General features: G+C 47.2%; 1 non-coding gene across 1 annotated transcript; it reads right to left on the bottom strand.

Annotated features, from left to right (window-relative positions):
- Positions 1-15,297: 15,297 nt before the first annotated feature.
- Positions 15,298-15,369, bottom strand: TRNAA-AGC (transfer RNA alanine (anticodon AGC)). Its single transcript has one exon. It is a non-coding gene; the product is annotated as a tRNA-Ala (tRNA).
- Between the last annotated feature and the right edge of the window lie 527 nt (positions 15,370-15,896).

Genomic DNA, 15,896 nt, shown 5'->3' with positions numbered 1-15,896 from the left:
TTCTAAATAAATAAGGCGGCTTTGTATGTTCTTGAAGCAGCAGGGCTCTTCTTATTTATTTGTTTATTGACATTATTTATAGCCTGCCTTTCTCACATGGACTCAGGGTGGATTACACGAAGTGAGTCAGTACTAGGGAGGCCTTAATCACATCCAGGCCCATATTTATGCCACCAGCCCCTAGTAATACTGAGTCTTTTTACATGATTTTGTTTTGCCGTCAAGTCGCAGCCGACTTAAGAACATAAGGAAAGCCCTGCCGGATCCGACCAAAACCCATCAAGTCCAGCAGTCTGTTCACACAGTGGCCAACCAGGTGCCTCTAGGAAGCCCCCAAATGACTGCAGCAACATTATCCTGCCCTCCACCAAATTGAATGAGTGAGGTTTGCTTTGACATTTCCCCCAGTATCTTTTTACCAACAGCAAAAAAAGAGAGGAGGGGGAGGAGGAGAAGAGTTGGTTTTGATCTGCCGACTTTCTCTACTACTTAAGGGAGAATCAAACCAGCTTTCAATCACCTTCCTCACAACAGACACCCTGAGAGGTAGGTGGGGCTGAGAGAGCTGTGACTTGCCCAAGGTCACCCAGCTGGCTTCATGTGTAGGAGTAGGGAAACCAACCCGGCTCACCAGATTAGTCTCCGCTGCTCATGTGGAGGAATGGGGAGTCAAACCTGGTTCTCCAGATCAGAGTCCACCGCTCCAAATTACTGTTCTTAGCCACTACACCACGCTTGTAGGGTTGCAAGGTCCCTCTTCGCCACTGGTGGGAGATTTTGGGGCGGAGCCTGCGGAGGGGAGGGACTTCAATGCCATAGAGTCCAATTGCCAAAAAGCTGCCATTTTCTCCAGGGGAACTGATCTCTATCGCCTGGAGATCAGTTGTAATAACAAGAGATCTCCAGCTAGTACCTGGAGGATGGCAACCTTACACGCTGGTGTAGTGTAGTGAACTGGGTTGGGCCCTGAATTTTTTTAATGGTAGGATAGGGGAGTTGTTGAGGGATGACTTTTCCTCTCTGCGTAATGTTACTGGTGTTTTCCCTCCCCACGCCCAACATAAACAGGAATAGGAAATGATGATCTATTCGATGGTCAGACGTGTCGTACTAATAATCCAATATTAAGAGCGATGCTATTAAGTTCCCTAATAGACCCTGGAAAGGCTAAGTCTCTGCTAATAGACTGGTGCGAAATGAATGAAATGAAGAGCTTAACAGCATCACCCTTTTCCCTTCGTTTCTCTCCGCCCTGCACCTCTCCCTCCTCTGGCTTCACTGGCTTCTATTGCTTTCCCTTAGTTAAGTGTGATTATTTTTATTTTTTTTGAAAGAGAGCGAGAACACAAAAGCTTGACTCAAGTCACTTTTCAGGAGCGCTGGGGCAGTATTGGCTGCCGAGGTATCAATATTTCATCAGGTCTTTGTTCGGGCCTGGTTTTAGCTTTTCTTAATGGTGCACTTTACCAGCCAGCTTTTTCATACATCATTAAACAGCCGCTGGAGCACTCGCGTGCCCTGTTTCTGATTTACCGTAGATAGTAATGTTTAAGATCACATTAACGGCCGCGCAAGCTCTCAGCGATTTGGGCAGCATCCTCGTAATGAACACTCAATCGGATTTCGAAATTAGCCCACTCCGGGGCTCTCGTTTCGGAGTGAAATGAGTCACTCCGGTCCTCCGATGCTTCTGAAATGTAAATGAAAATTAGGTCTCTGCCCCACAGCGTAGGGATGCCAACTGCAGCTTCAGAAATTCCTGGAGATTTGGGAGTGGGATAGGATTGCCAGCTCTGGGTTGGGAAATAACCTGGACATTTTGGGGGTGGAGCCTGAGGAGAATGGGATTTGAAGAGGGGAGGGACTTCAATGACATAGAGTCATAAGAACTTAAGGACATAAGAAAAGCCCTGCTGGATCAGACCAAGGCCCATCAAGTCCAGCAGTCTGTTCACACAGTGGCCATTAGGGTTGCCAACCTCCTGGTTGCAATATCAGATATTCTGATATTGCAAGTTCAAACCCATTGTTTAGCACTTGCCAGCCTTTTTTTAATTCAGCCTCCTGGTAGTAGCTGGAGATCTTCTGCTATTACAACTGATCTCCAGCCGATAAGAGATCAGTTCACCTGGAGAAAACGGCCGCTTTGGCAATTGGACTCTATGGCATTGAAGTCCCTCCCCTCCCCCAACCCCACCCTCCTCAGGCTCCGCCCCAAAATCCTCCTGCCAGTGGCAAAGAGGGACCTGGCAACCTTAGTGGCCAACCAGGTGCCTCTAGGATGCCCACAAGCAAGACGACTGCAGCAGCATTATCCTGCCTGCGTTCCACAGCACCTCATATAATAGGCATGCTCTTCGGGTCCTGGAGAGAACAGGTATGCATCATGACTTGTATCCAATCGCCAAAGTTGCCATTTTTGCCTGGGGAACTGGTTTCTATCGCCTGGAGATCTGTTGTAATAGCGAGAGATCTCCAGCCACCACCTGGAGGTTGGCAGCCCTAAAGTGGGGCATGGATAGGGCAGAGAACTCTGAAGGGGTGTGATTCCACTAGTGAAGGCAGCCTCCAGGTGGGATCGGGGGATCCCCTGGAATTACAGCTCGTCTCCAGAGTACAGAGATCAGTTCCCTTGGAGAACATGGCTGCTTTGGAGGGTGGACTCTTTGTCACTGTACCCCACTGAGGCCCCTGTCCTCCTCAGGCTCCACCCTGAAATCTCCATGAGTTTCCCAGCCTGGACCTGGCAAGCCTACCCCCATGCGTCTCCAGTAATTCCGAGGGATCCCCAGGTCCCACCTGGAGGCTGGCATCCCTACTCTATGGCCTTATACCCCGACGATTCCCTTCCCTTCTCCAAACCCTCCCCTTCCCTAGGCTCCACCCCCAAATCCCCAGGAATTTCCCAACCCTGAGTTGGCCACCCTATGACAGTACCAAGAAACAACTCCCTGCCCTCCTCTAGGTGACAGCCCTTCAAATACTTCAAGCGAGCAATCGTGTCCCCGCTCAACCTCCTCTTCTCCAGACTGAGCATCCTCAACTCCCTCAGCCTTTCCTCATGGGGCTTAATCTCCAGGCCCCTGATCACCCTTGTCGCTCTCCTCTGCACCCGCTCGGTTCTGTCCACATCCTTCTTGAAGTGAGAACTCCAGAACTGCACACAAATACTCCAGGTGCGGCCGGACCAATGCTGTGTGCAGCAGAACTATGACATCTTGTGATTTGGATGTTATGCCTCTGTTGAGACACACCCCAACATTGCATTAGCCTTTTTTGTCGCTGCATCACGCTGTCGCTGCTCATATTTAACTTACGGTCCACCCGTACCCCAAGATCTTGTTCACACACGCTGCTACCCATTTCAGAGAGCTTTGGGGGCAGCCTGATCAGACCATTTTGTGACTGGCCCCCAACCTTGTTGAGCCTGTGACCACCTTTGGAATTCAGACACAGTGTGGTGGGCCCAGTCACAAAATGGCTGCCCCCAAACTGGCTGATACAGAGGATTGCCAACCTCCAGGTGGTGGCTGGAGATCAGGTCCCGCTATTACAACTGATCTCCAGCCGACAGAGATCAGTTCCCCTGGAGAAAACGGTCGCTTTGGCCATTGGACTCTATGGCATTGAAGTCCCTCTCCTCTCCAAACCCCTCCCCCTCTGGCTCCACACCCAAAATCTCCAGGTATTTCCCAACCCGGAGCTGGCAACCCTACTGCTACAGGGGGAGGAGCCAGCCACAAAATGGCTCACACTCACACAGTGGAGATTCTAGTGCTCTGATGGCAGCTTTTGTTGAAATCTCCAGTGGCCAATCAGAGGCCTTGCTGGGCAAAACGTGGCCCTGCCCACTTTCTAAAGATACTTGGAGGGTCCGAAGAAAGGTGTCAGCAGGTGCCAGGGGGCCCTTGGGTAACATGTTGGGGAACCTGGTCTAGACAAAGGTGTCTTTAGATTTTTTTTAATTTGTTTTGTTTTATTTATTCATTGTTGATTTGATGTTTATTTATCAAATAGTTTTTACACTGCTTTATATTTTTGGTAGCCACCTTGGGTTTGGACCTGCTCTGGAACTAGGTAGATATACAGCTATTCTAAGTAAACAAATAAATATGTCTGTAATCAGAACTAAAAAATTGGATTGATTTTATTAGATCCTAGTGCACTCAACTTTTTTCTGGATTGTATCTTTCATAAGAACATAAGAAAAATCAGGCTGGATCGGACCAAGGGCCATCAAGTCCAGCAGTCTGTTCACACAGTGGCCAACCAGGTGCCACTAGGAATCAAACCCGGTTCTCCAGATCAGAGTCCACTGCTCCAAACCACAACTCTTAACCACTAAACCATGCTGGCTTTGACCTAGATGGCCCAGGCTAGCCTGATCTTGACAGATCTCAAAAGCTAAGCAGGGTCAGCACTGGTTAAGACTTGGATGGAAGACCACCAAGGAAGACCAGGGTTGCTGTTCAGAGACAGGCAATGGCAAATCACCTGTGAACATCTCTAGACCTGGATGGCTCAGGCTAGAGTGATCTCATCTGATCTCAGAAGCTAAGCAGCATCAGCCTTGGTTAGGACTTAGATGCACCAAGGAAGACCAGGGTTGCTATGCAGAGACAGGCAATGGCAAACCACCTCTGAATGTCTCTGGCCTTGCAAACCCTATGGAGTGTGGGAGGGGCTCTGGCTCAGTGGCAGAGCATCTGCTTGGCATGCAGAAGGTCCCAGGTTCAATCCCCAGCATCTCCAGTTAAAGGGACTAGGCAAGTAGGTGATGTGAAAGACCTCTGCCTGAGACCCTGGAGACCAGCTGCTGGTCTGGGCAGACAATACTGACTTTGATGGACCAAGGGCCTGATTCAGCATAAGGCAGCTTCACGTGTTCTTGTGGGGTCCCATAAGTCAGCTGCAACTGATGGCACTTTCTACCTCCCCCATACCTAGGGTTGCCAGCTCCAGGTTGGAAACCATCTGGAAATTTTCTGGATGGAGCCTGAGGAGGGTGGGGCTTGGAGAGGGGAGGGACTTCAATGGGGTATAATGCCATAGAGTCCAGCTTCCAAAGCGGCCATTTTCTCCTGGTGAACTGATCTCTGTCTCCTGGAGATCAGCTGTAATAGCGGGAGATTTCCAGCTATCACCTGGAGGTTGGCAACCCTACCCATACTCATTGTACACTTCAGCCATGGAGAAGTAATGAGCAACAGGGAGAGTCTTAAACATGAAGTACTGATTACTTATAGATTTGTTTAATCTCAGATTTTATGCCATTTATCTGAATGGTTTCATGTGGGGTTTTATGTGATTTGTTAAATTGTTTAGTCTGTGAGTTCATGTGAACTATGGTGATTCCTCTTGGACTGTAAGGTGGGGTAGTTTTTTTTTCACCCGACCAAATCAATGCACATGTGAAATGGTCAGAATCAAAGAAGAAGAAGAAGAGTTGGTTTTTGTATGCTGACTTTCTCTACCACTGAAGGGAGACTCAAACCGGCTTACAATCACCTTCCCTTCCCCTTCCCACAACAGACACCCTGTGAGGTAGGTGAGGCTGAGAGAGCTCTAAGAGCGCTATAACTTGCCCAAGGTCACCCAGCTGGCTTCGTGTGTAAGAGTGTGGAAACCAACCTGGTTCACCAGATTAGCCTCCACCGCTCATGTGGAGGAGTGGAGAATCAAACCCGGTTCTCCAGATCAGAGTCCTCCAAACCACCCATCTTAACCACTACATCACGCTGGCTCTTAAGTTTAAAACAGGGGGGTGGTAGAATATCAGGGTGGCCATTTGGTAACACCTGCCACATCAATTCTTAATTTACACATTTACTTGAGAAAACATGAGCTTCCAGTATGATTACATTTGGATTCTTTCATGCCTGGAATTAAATATAATTAACCAAGTTATTTGTGTTTGCAATTACGTATGAAATGATGGAGATATATGAGGGGTAAATCGCTGGAGCCGTCCGATCTTAGTGGCTTTTTTGTTATTGTCGTAATGCGTCAACTTTTATCTCCCATCGATGTTTACGAAGGATCTGGTTCAGCAAAGGTCCTTCATGTCCCATCCTTCCATTTGGATCCATGCAAACAACGGCAGGAACCGGAGTGCGACGTCAAACCGGAGAATCTGCCTCCTTCCTAATTGGGAAATGCTTCATCAGGTAATCGACTTAATCAGGACCTTTCCCAAGGAAGCCAATTAAAAGTTTAATGACACCGAGTGGCACGGACTGCCGCTTAATTGGGATGATAATTCTCTTCTCTGTAATTGGGATGCTAGAAGGTGATTAAAGGGACCAGAATAGGAAGAGGCGTCCTTTGTGGTTTTCACAAGCTGACAGCAATTTGCCATCTTTCAAAGGGCCTCCGTTATTGGTGTTTCTCTCTCTGTTTCCAGACTCTGAGGGAAGATTGTTGGAACTTAACTCATTCCAAGATGGCAATAATATTGTGGAAAGCTAGAAACGTCAACTTTGCTATTGCCCTGAAGGGGAAATACAATATAAGAACATAAGAAAAGCTCTGCTGGATCAGACTAAGGTCCGTCAAGTCCAGCAGTCTGTTCACACAGTGGCCAACCAGGTGCCTCCAGGAAGCCTCCAAACAAGACGACGGAAGCAGCATTGTCCTGCCTGTGTTCCTCAGCACCTAATATAATAGGCATGCTCCTCTGATACTAGAGAGAATAGGTATGCAGCATGACTAGTATTCATTTTGAGTAGTAGCCACAGATAGTCCTCTCCTCCAGGAACATGTCCCCACGCCTCTTAAAGTCTTCCAAGTTTGCAGCCATCACCACATCCTGAGACAGGGAGTTCCACCATTTGACTATGTGTTGTGTGAAGAAATATGAGAGAGGAAGAAAAGCTTCCTCTTGCCTACTCTCTCCATACCATGCGTAATTTTATAGGCCTCCATCATGTCTCCCCTTAACTGCCTTCTTTTCAACCTAAACAGCCCCAAGCCTTTTATCCTCTTCGCATAGTTGCTTTAGTCCCCTGATCATTGTATCAGTGAGGTAGTGTGGTGTAGTGGTTAGAGCAGGGGTGTCAAACTTAAGGCCCACGGGCCGGATCCGGCCCCTTGAGAGCTCTTACCCGGCCTGTGAGCCAGCCAAGGCACCCCACTCTAAATCTGGGCTAACGAGGCCTGGCCCATTCTGTCCAAGTGACATTTATGTCATATCTGGCCCTCGTAATGATTGAGTTCTACACTCCTGGGTTAGTGTACTGGACTAGGAGCTGGGAGACCCGGGTTCAAATCCCACCTCATGCCTTGGAGGTTCACTGGGTCACTCGGGCCAGTCACACTCTCTCAGTCACACCTACCCTACAGGGTTGCCGTGAAGACAAAATGGAGGACAGGAGAATGATGTAGGCTGCTTTGGGTCCCCATTGGGGAGAAAGGAGGGGTGTACATGAAGTAAATACATAACTAAATAAATAAGACCAGGGGTTTCAGGCAGCAAAGAAAAGGTATGTGCATATGTCAAGTGCCATCAAGTCACAGCTTACTTATGGTGACCCCAGCAAGGGGATTTCAAGGCAAGTCAGAAGCAGAAGTGGTTTGCCACTGATTCCCTCTTAGGGTTGCCAAGCGCCAGGTGGTGGCGGGCAAACCCTTCCCCACAATCTACCTGCCCACCGCGCCATGTCACTTCCGGTTTACACCCGGAAGAGCCGTATCGCAAGGGGCTGTTTACCAGTCCACCTCCCAGTTTGAGTGGTAAAAGGCCCGTTGCGATGCGGCACAGGCTGAGACAGTTTCTGTGTGGCGGGTTACTAATATGCACATCAGCTTTCATACATGGTTAAAACCCTACACAAGAAGCATCTTGAAACAAGTGTATGTACCACCACAATGAGATTCTTTTCTAGTAAGGTGAGTTCTCAGTATACGTACCTGTGCATTCGTAAAATACTGTACTACACGGATGAGTAAAAACAGAAGAAGCTTGGAAAGTGATTGTGAAGAACAAGCGGAAAGTCAGCATTTCTGCCCATCTTGCCTCCACCTTGACTCACAGTCTGCCCAAGATGATTTTCATTCTATTTATTTCTTTAAATATATTTTATACTCCACTTGTTTCCTCGATGGAGAGCCAGCGTGGTGTCGTGGGTCGTGGTTTGGAGCAGTGGAGTTTGATCTGGAGAAACGTGTTTGGTTTCCCCACTCCTCCACACGAAGCCAACTGGGTGACCTTGGGCTAGTCACACTCTCTCAGCCCCACCTGCCTCACAGGGTGTCCATTGTGGGGAGAGGAAGGGAAGGTGATTGTAAGCCGGTTTGATTCTTCTTTAAGTGGCAGAGAAAGTCGGCATATAAAAACCAACTCTTCTTTTTCTTCAAAGCAGCTTACAATATTGTTCTCTGCTCCTCCATTTTATCTTCACAACAAAGATCCAGTTAGACGGGTAAGTCCAATAGAGAGCAATCAGCCCAGCCCAAGGTCACCCAGTGACTGGCCCAAGGTCACCCAGCACGCTTCCCAGCAGAGCGGGGATTTGAACCCAGGTCTCCTAGATCCTCGTCCATCACTCTAAACACCCAACATGCTGGACTTTTAATCCAACAACAGGAAGAGAATGGAACTCTGGGTAACGTAGTTTGAGCCTACACAAGGCACTTAGTACATTGACAAGTCCTTTAGAGATTGATGCCAGCTTCATCTCTGAGGTCTCCGATCATCCTGGCAGCAGTTGTCTTTCCAACTTTGCCAATGTCCTTCCCATATCACGGCACCCAAGTCGAATTATTTCCTGCAGAACCCTTCAACCTTTAATGGGGGACGTGGCACCAGCACCGAGCCTTTTCTTTGCATAATGCTCTTGGACATTTCTAGTGATCCAACCGGCTTTCCCTCAATCTGTACCTGAACATGCCTTCGTTTCGTCCCCCGCCAGCTTGCACGGGAAGTCACATGGCGGCGGCATTGGCTGGCCAGCCCCATGCAACCCGCGCCACCTGGCCCCTTCCGCCGCGCAATAAATACATTCTAATAAATACCTATTCGTATCAGAAGCATTTCTCGAGCTGCTTAGCCGAGTGCACATCCCGCGCTTTGTACACATATTTGTACAAAGTGCTGCCTGTAATTTTAAAGATGCCTGCCGGAGGGGGGTTTCGTTTTCCCCCCCATTGAAGTCCCCTTGATTTACTGTATGCAATATGTTACAGCTTCCTTATTTGCTCCTCTGGGACACTTACTGACAGTAAATCTCTATTAAAATATTCTTCCATATGGTTGCATGAAAATTTTATTGCGGGAAGCCCGAGGCTGAAGGTCACAGCTGAGTAGCTGCAGTTAGGCAGAGCAGTCTACAGGCTCGGAGTTACATCTGTTCGGGGAGCGAGAGCAAAATTAGAATTTGACTCTCCATAGCAATTCTCCAAACTAGTTCCACTCGTTTACCGTTGCCGGCCCAGGCCGGAGCGATGCCTTCCGTTGAGATGTCAGAGGGCGTTGCGGCGACATGACGGAGGCCTTCAACTCTGGTTCAGAAATCGCAAAAACAAAAGTAGAGGTCGCCAGCGAGGGTCCCTAATGTATATTTCATTTACGAGACATGAAAATTTAATAACCTCTCCCCGCGTTTGGGCTCTGTGGTTTACGCGCATGGTTTTTGGCAGGGGCTTCGTTGTGCAGGGGACTGTTTTCTGGCAGATCAATTGTACAAACATGGTCAGCGAGACAAAGTATTATTTTTAAGCAAGGACTCATGAGCAAAGAGCCGGATGCGAGACCACCACGCTATTGCTAAGCTCGTAGGGAGAACTGCCGCTAGGCCAAGTTGGCACAAGCTCTGGATGCCCATCTTTGGCCCATCTTTGTAAAAAGCTTGGAAAAGTGCTTGAATATGTTCACACAATGCACAGTTAAATTGTGGAACTCCCTGCCCCAGGATATGGTGATGGCTGCCAACTTGGAAGGCTTTAAGAAGGGAGTGGACATGTTCATGGAGGAGAGGGCTATCCATGGCTACTAGTCAAAAGGGATACTTTTGACATGATGCATACCTATTCTCTCCAGGATCAGAGGAACATTCCTATTTTATTAGGTGCTGTGGAACACAGGCAGGATAATGCTGCTGTAGTTGTCTTGTTTGGGGGCTTACTGGAGACACCAGGTAGGCCACTGTGTGAACAGATGGCTGGACTTGATGGGCCTTGGTCTGATCCAACAGGGCCTTTCTTATGTTCTTGTGCTTTTCATCATGGCGATTACAAAGCATGGGGTGTTGCATACTACTCTAAGCATTATGTTTAGTAACTGAAGCGAGGGTCAGCCAAATGCTAGTCTACAGTTTGTATCTTCCTAGAGGCTCCTGGTTGGCCACTGTGTGAACAGACTGCTGGACTTGATGGGTCTTGGTCTGATCCAGCAGGGCTTTTCTATGTTCTTAAATGGGGGGCAGTAGGGGTCTTGAGAAACACCACCCATAAGTGTTGCAAGACGGTGATTCTGAGCCAGCACAAATATCATGTGAACGAACAAGATTCTCTGCAACAGCACATCATTCTCTATGCTAATAATAATAATAATAATAATAAAAGAAGAAGAAGAAGAAGAAGAAGAAGAAGAAGAAGAAGAAGAAGAAGAAGAAGAAGAAGAAGAAGAAGAAGAAGAAGAAGTTGGATCCTGATTAGACTTCAGTTTATGGATTAAGATTTTTCATCTGCTCTGGGTCCCCAACGTGGTACCTATGGTGCCCTTTGACGCCTTTCCTATTGCCCACCAAGTGCTTTCAGGAAGTAGGTGGGGCTAGAGGGAGCTTTTGCCCACCAGTACTTCTGACTGGCTGTGCAGATTTAAAGGTGTCCTGTTAAACAGAGCTTCTGCCTGAAATGTTGAAGAGTTACTATTAGAGTTATATATAGGAAGGGTTGCCAGGTTCACCTTCACCACTGGTGGGAGCTTCGTTGTAGTGGGGCTGGGGGTTGGTGCAATACCATCACTTCCGGGGGTAAACCCAGAAGTGATGGGGACGCTCTAGCTCATTCGCCCCCAAACTCTATGGAAACCCAGAAGTGACATTAATTTCCCCCCTTTCAGCTGATCTGCTTCCAGCCACCAACCAGCTGAAAAGGGGAGGTTTGCCCACTCCTACACCTGAAGCCAGCTGGGTGACCTTGGTTGTAGAGAAAGTCGGCATATAAAAACCAACTCTTATTATTATTATTATTCTAGGGTAATCCATTGATCATGATAAGAATTGTATTGGGGACATTCCAACATCATACAAAATAGTGTGCCAACTCTCTTCAGATCACATGGACAAAGTCTATCTGAACAAGGTAAGTTATCATATCTTCCATTTAACACAACCGAAAAAAATAGTGTTCAAACGAGCGAGCATGAAAGCTTTGGGGTAACAAGGGACTGTTAGATTGCTAATATAAGCTGGGGCCTTAATGTGATTGGTTGCCCTGCACTGTTCCCCCCCCCCACCCAATATTTTATGGTTGTTTTTTAGGGTGGTCATAAATTGCAATGATTAAAGGGAAGGTGCTGGGGTCATTCTGACCTGCCATAGCATTGACAAAAAACAAACAAACAGGCATATAGGGCAAAATTGACAATATTATATTTTCTTAAAGAATCCAGTGTGGTATAGTGGCTAAGAGTGGTGGTTTGGAGCGATGGACTCTGATCTGGAGAACTGGATTTTATTCCCCATTCCTCCACATGAGTGACGGACTCTAATCTGGTGAACCGGGTTTAATTCTCCACTCCTACACATCAAGCCAGCTGGGTGACTTTGGGTTAGTCACAGCTCTCTTAGAGCTCTCTTAGCCCCACCTACCTCACAGGGTGTCTGTTGATGTGGAGAGGAAGGGAAGGTGATTGTAAACCTGTTTGATTCTCTTTAAAAGGTAGAGAAAGTCAGCATATAAAAATCAACTCTTCTTCTTCTTCTGGTTCTTATATTTTCTCCCTTGTGTCTGTTGCTGTTCTATTCCTGGACTGCCAAAGGGGAAAGTACAGTATCTTTTTCTTTGCAGATGGCATCATGGTCAATGAAAGCGCCAACTTTTAAAAAAAATTCACCGGGAGAAAATGGCCACTTTGCCAATTGAACCCTATGGCATTGAAGACCCTCCCCTCTCCAAAACCCTGCCCTCCTTGGGGTCTGTCCCAAATACCTCCTGCCAGTGGCGAAGGGAGACCTGGCAACCCTATTAATCCACCATGTGTTGCTTGAGACTTGACGGCACACTTTACCTTTTATACCTGTGATTACCCATTCACACCAGATGCTGATTTCATCACTGCCTCTCCACTGCGGTCGATGTCATGATTCTCCACACACCTTTAAAAAATATGATTGTATAGTGTAGTGCTGTTCATTAATAGCACAGTGTTACGGTTAAAAACAAACAAACATATATTTGTATAGTAGCCCTCCAGGATAAAACCATACTAGATTCCTTTGATCATGCTAATTGCTGGAAGGTACTTGGTGTCCCATTACAGTTACTGACACTGCAAAAACTAATTGCCCTCCTACTCCTTGGGGGAAAGGAAGGGACCACTTCAGGACTTTTCAAATGCTCATTGAGACAGCAGAGAAAAACACTTGACACTTGTATTGTCATAATGTAGAACCAGCACTGCCCTGACCTGAATATCCCAGGCTAGTCTGATCTCATCAGACCTTGGAAGCTAAGCCAGCATGGTGTAGTGGTTAAGAGTGGTGGATTGGAGCGTTGGACTCTGATCCGGAGAACCATGTTTGATTCCCCACTCCTCCACATGAGCGGCGGAGGTTAATCTGGTGAGCCGGGTTGGTTTCCCCACCCCTACACACGAAGCCAGCTGGGTAACCTTGGGCTAGTCACAGCTCTCTCAGCCCCACCTGCCTCACAGGATGTCTGCTGTGGGGAGGGGAAGGAAAGGTGATTGCAAGCTGGTTTGATTCTTCCTTAAGTGTTAGAGAAAGTCGGCATATAAAAAACAACTCCTTCTTCTTCTTCTTCTTCTTCTTCTTCTTCTTCTTCTTCTCTTCCTCTTCGCAGGGTCAGCCCTGCTTAGTACTAGGGCGGGAGGCCACCAAGGAAGTCCAGGACTGCTACACAGAGGCAGGCAATGGCAAACCACACCAAACCATGCCTTCAAAATCACATGGGGTCACCATGAGTCAATACTTTCCACCACAGTAACAGCACCACAAAGTTGCCCTGCCCTTCTGGACACATGAAAAAGATCATCTTAATCATGCCATGCTGAGAAAGATCTATTTTGTTTCCAGGTGTTTTTTTTTTAAGTGGAGTTTTTTAGTGGGGGGGGGGGGAAATGGGTGATTTGTGCAAGAATGGAGGAGAAAATCAGGTGGAAGCAGGGATGTCAACCTCCCGGTGGGGGCTGGAGATCGCCCGCTATTGCAACTGATCTCCAGCCGATAAAAATCAGTTCCCCGGGTGAAAATAGCCACTTTGGCAATTGGACTCTATGGCATTGAAGTCCCTCCCTTCCCCAAACCCCGCCCTCCTCAGGCTCCATCCCAAAAACCTCCCGCCAGTGGCAAAGAGGGACCTGGCAACCCTAAATTGCACGCAATCTAATTCCAAGGATTTAGAAATGTTCCCAACCTATAGATTTGGCCCAGAGTACAAGTCCAAGTAGCTTCCCATTGCAGCAGTTTTACCCATAATGCAATTTATTTAGTCTATCGGGGGGGGGGGAATTATTTGTATTCTGAATGCAAATTTATGATTTTTTTAAAAATAAAGAATTTTAGAACATGTGGGCAGCATTGTCCTCAGTATTGCTTTCTACTGATGTCCCTGGCATATGTTGTATCATATTTAAAAATTTTTGAAAAAAAGACCTTTGACAAAGTCTACTAAGCAAATACTGCTAAGCAAATTTCATAGTCATGGGATAAGAGGACAAGTCCCTATGAGGAGCGGTTAAAACGCTTAGGGCTGTTTTGCTTGGAAAGAAGGTGGTTAAGGGGAGACATGATAGAGGTCTATAAAATTATGCATGGTATGGAGAGAGTGGACAGGGAGAAGCTTTTCTCCCTCTCTCTCATAATACTAGAAGGCGGGGTCATCTGCTGAAGCTGGCAGGGGAGAGATTCAAAACAGATAAAATGAAGTATTTCTTCACACAACACATAGTTAAACTGTGGAACTCCCTGCCCCAGGATGTGGTGATGGCTGCCAACTTGGAAGGCTTTCAGAGTGGAGTGGACATGTTCATGGAGGAGAAGGGTATTCATGGCCACTCGTCAAAATGGATACTAGTTATGATGCATAGCTATTCTCTCCAGGATCAGAGGAGCACGCCTATTATATTAGGTGCTTTGGAACACAGGCAGGATAATGCTGCTGCAGCTGTCTTGTTTGTGGGCTTCCTAGATGCCCCTGGTTGGATACTGTGTGAACAGACTGCTGGACTTGATGGACCTCTGATCCAGCATGGCCGTTGTTGTGTTCTTATGTGTCATTTAAGTGCAGAGTATTTTGAATTGCTACATCTTAATGAGTGGGTTGTACCTAGATGATGCAATCTGTATAGGTTTACCACTAATTATACCAACACATGCCAAGTATTGGGGTGGGGAGGTGAAGGGAAATTGGGAAGGAGAGGAGGAATATGGCAGGAGAGGATGCTTGTGGGAGCAGCAGTAGGCATAACAGGGGATGAGGAGAACATTTGATTGTACTGTAATTTTGAAAATATAAATAAAGAAGCAGTTTGCATTGTTAATTAAAAGTTAAAGTTGTATTTCAGCTTTCTGAAGATCATTTGTTGAAGCCCCCCTAAATTTCTGGGGAGCCCCTCCTTAAATCGCCCATGGTCCTGCCTCCATAGATAATGGAAAAGGAAGTCCCTCCCTTTGATGTCACTGGCCCCTCCCTATGATGTCATAGCAATGTTTTTGGCCAAGCCCCAGCCCCCCCTGGAAAATCGGTAAATCTACGCCCCGGCATATACCAACATAATTAAATATATTCACTTAAAATATAGATAAAACATTCCAACACATTTAAAAACATTCTAAAACATATTAAAACCTTAGCACACTGAAAATCCATGATTCTAGCTTCAGTACCCAATTTCCTACGTAGGGAGCAATGTTAGTATGGTTGGGCTAATATGCCCATATTACATATCTCAGGGAGGGGTGGTGGTAAAGAACACATGAAGAATGCATGAAGCGGCTTTATCCTGAATCAGACCCTTGGTCCATCAAGATCAGTATAGTCTACTCAGACTGGCACGACTCTCCAGAGTCTTAGGTAGAGGTCTTTCAAATCACCTACATGCCTGGTCCCTTTAACTGGAGATGCCAGGGATTGAACCTGGGGCCTTCTGCATGCTAAGCAGATGCTCTACCAGTGAGCCACAGCCCCTTCATAGAATCATAGAGTTGGAAGGGACTGTAAGGAAACGGGTTGCTAATCTCCTGGACTGGTCATGGCAACCCAAACAGATGCGTGCCACCACTGTTCTAGACACGCGCCAAGCCCCAAACGCGATGGGGAAGGCTCTCGCGACAGCCAGTTAAAACTGACAAGGAGGAAGCACCGACGGAGAAGCCTCTCGGACACAACCAGAGGAAATCCATTTTCCTCTAACCCAGTCTCAAGAAGGCTGTCATTTTGCGAGACATATCCAGGCACACACGCAGTCCTTCCCCCCCCTCTCCTCCTTCATCAGCATGATTAATAGCCCATCAGAAGACATCCTGATACCAACGATGAGTCGTTCTTCCAGCAATGCAACAATCGTTAATCCCATCTTCAATCAACTCTTGACCCTTTCAGTATTGCACAAATCACTGGAATTAGAATAAGTTTGTTCAATTGCCCAACCTCCACACCCCCAGAGCGGACCATTAGTTGTTTTGTCACCTTTTTTACAATGGGAACCACCAGGG

The sequence above is a fragment of the Euleptes europaea genome, chromosome 10 (assembly GCF_029931775.1).
Source record: "Euleptes europaea isolate rEulEur1 chromosome 10, rEulEur1.hap1, whole genome shotgun sequence".
Taxonomy (NCBI): Eukaryota; Metazoa; Chordata; class Lepidosauria; order Squamata; family Sphaerodactylidae; genus Euleptes; species Euleptes europaea.
The sequence above is the reverse complement of the archived record's forward strand: the minus strand, read 5'-3'. Positions and strand labels throughout refer to the sequence as shown.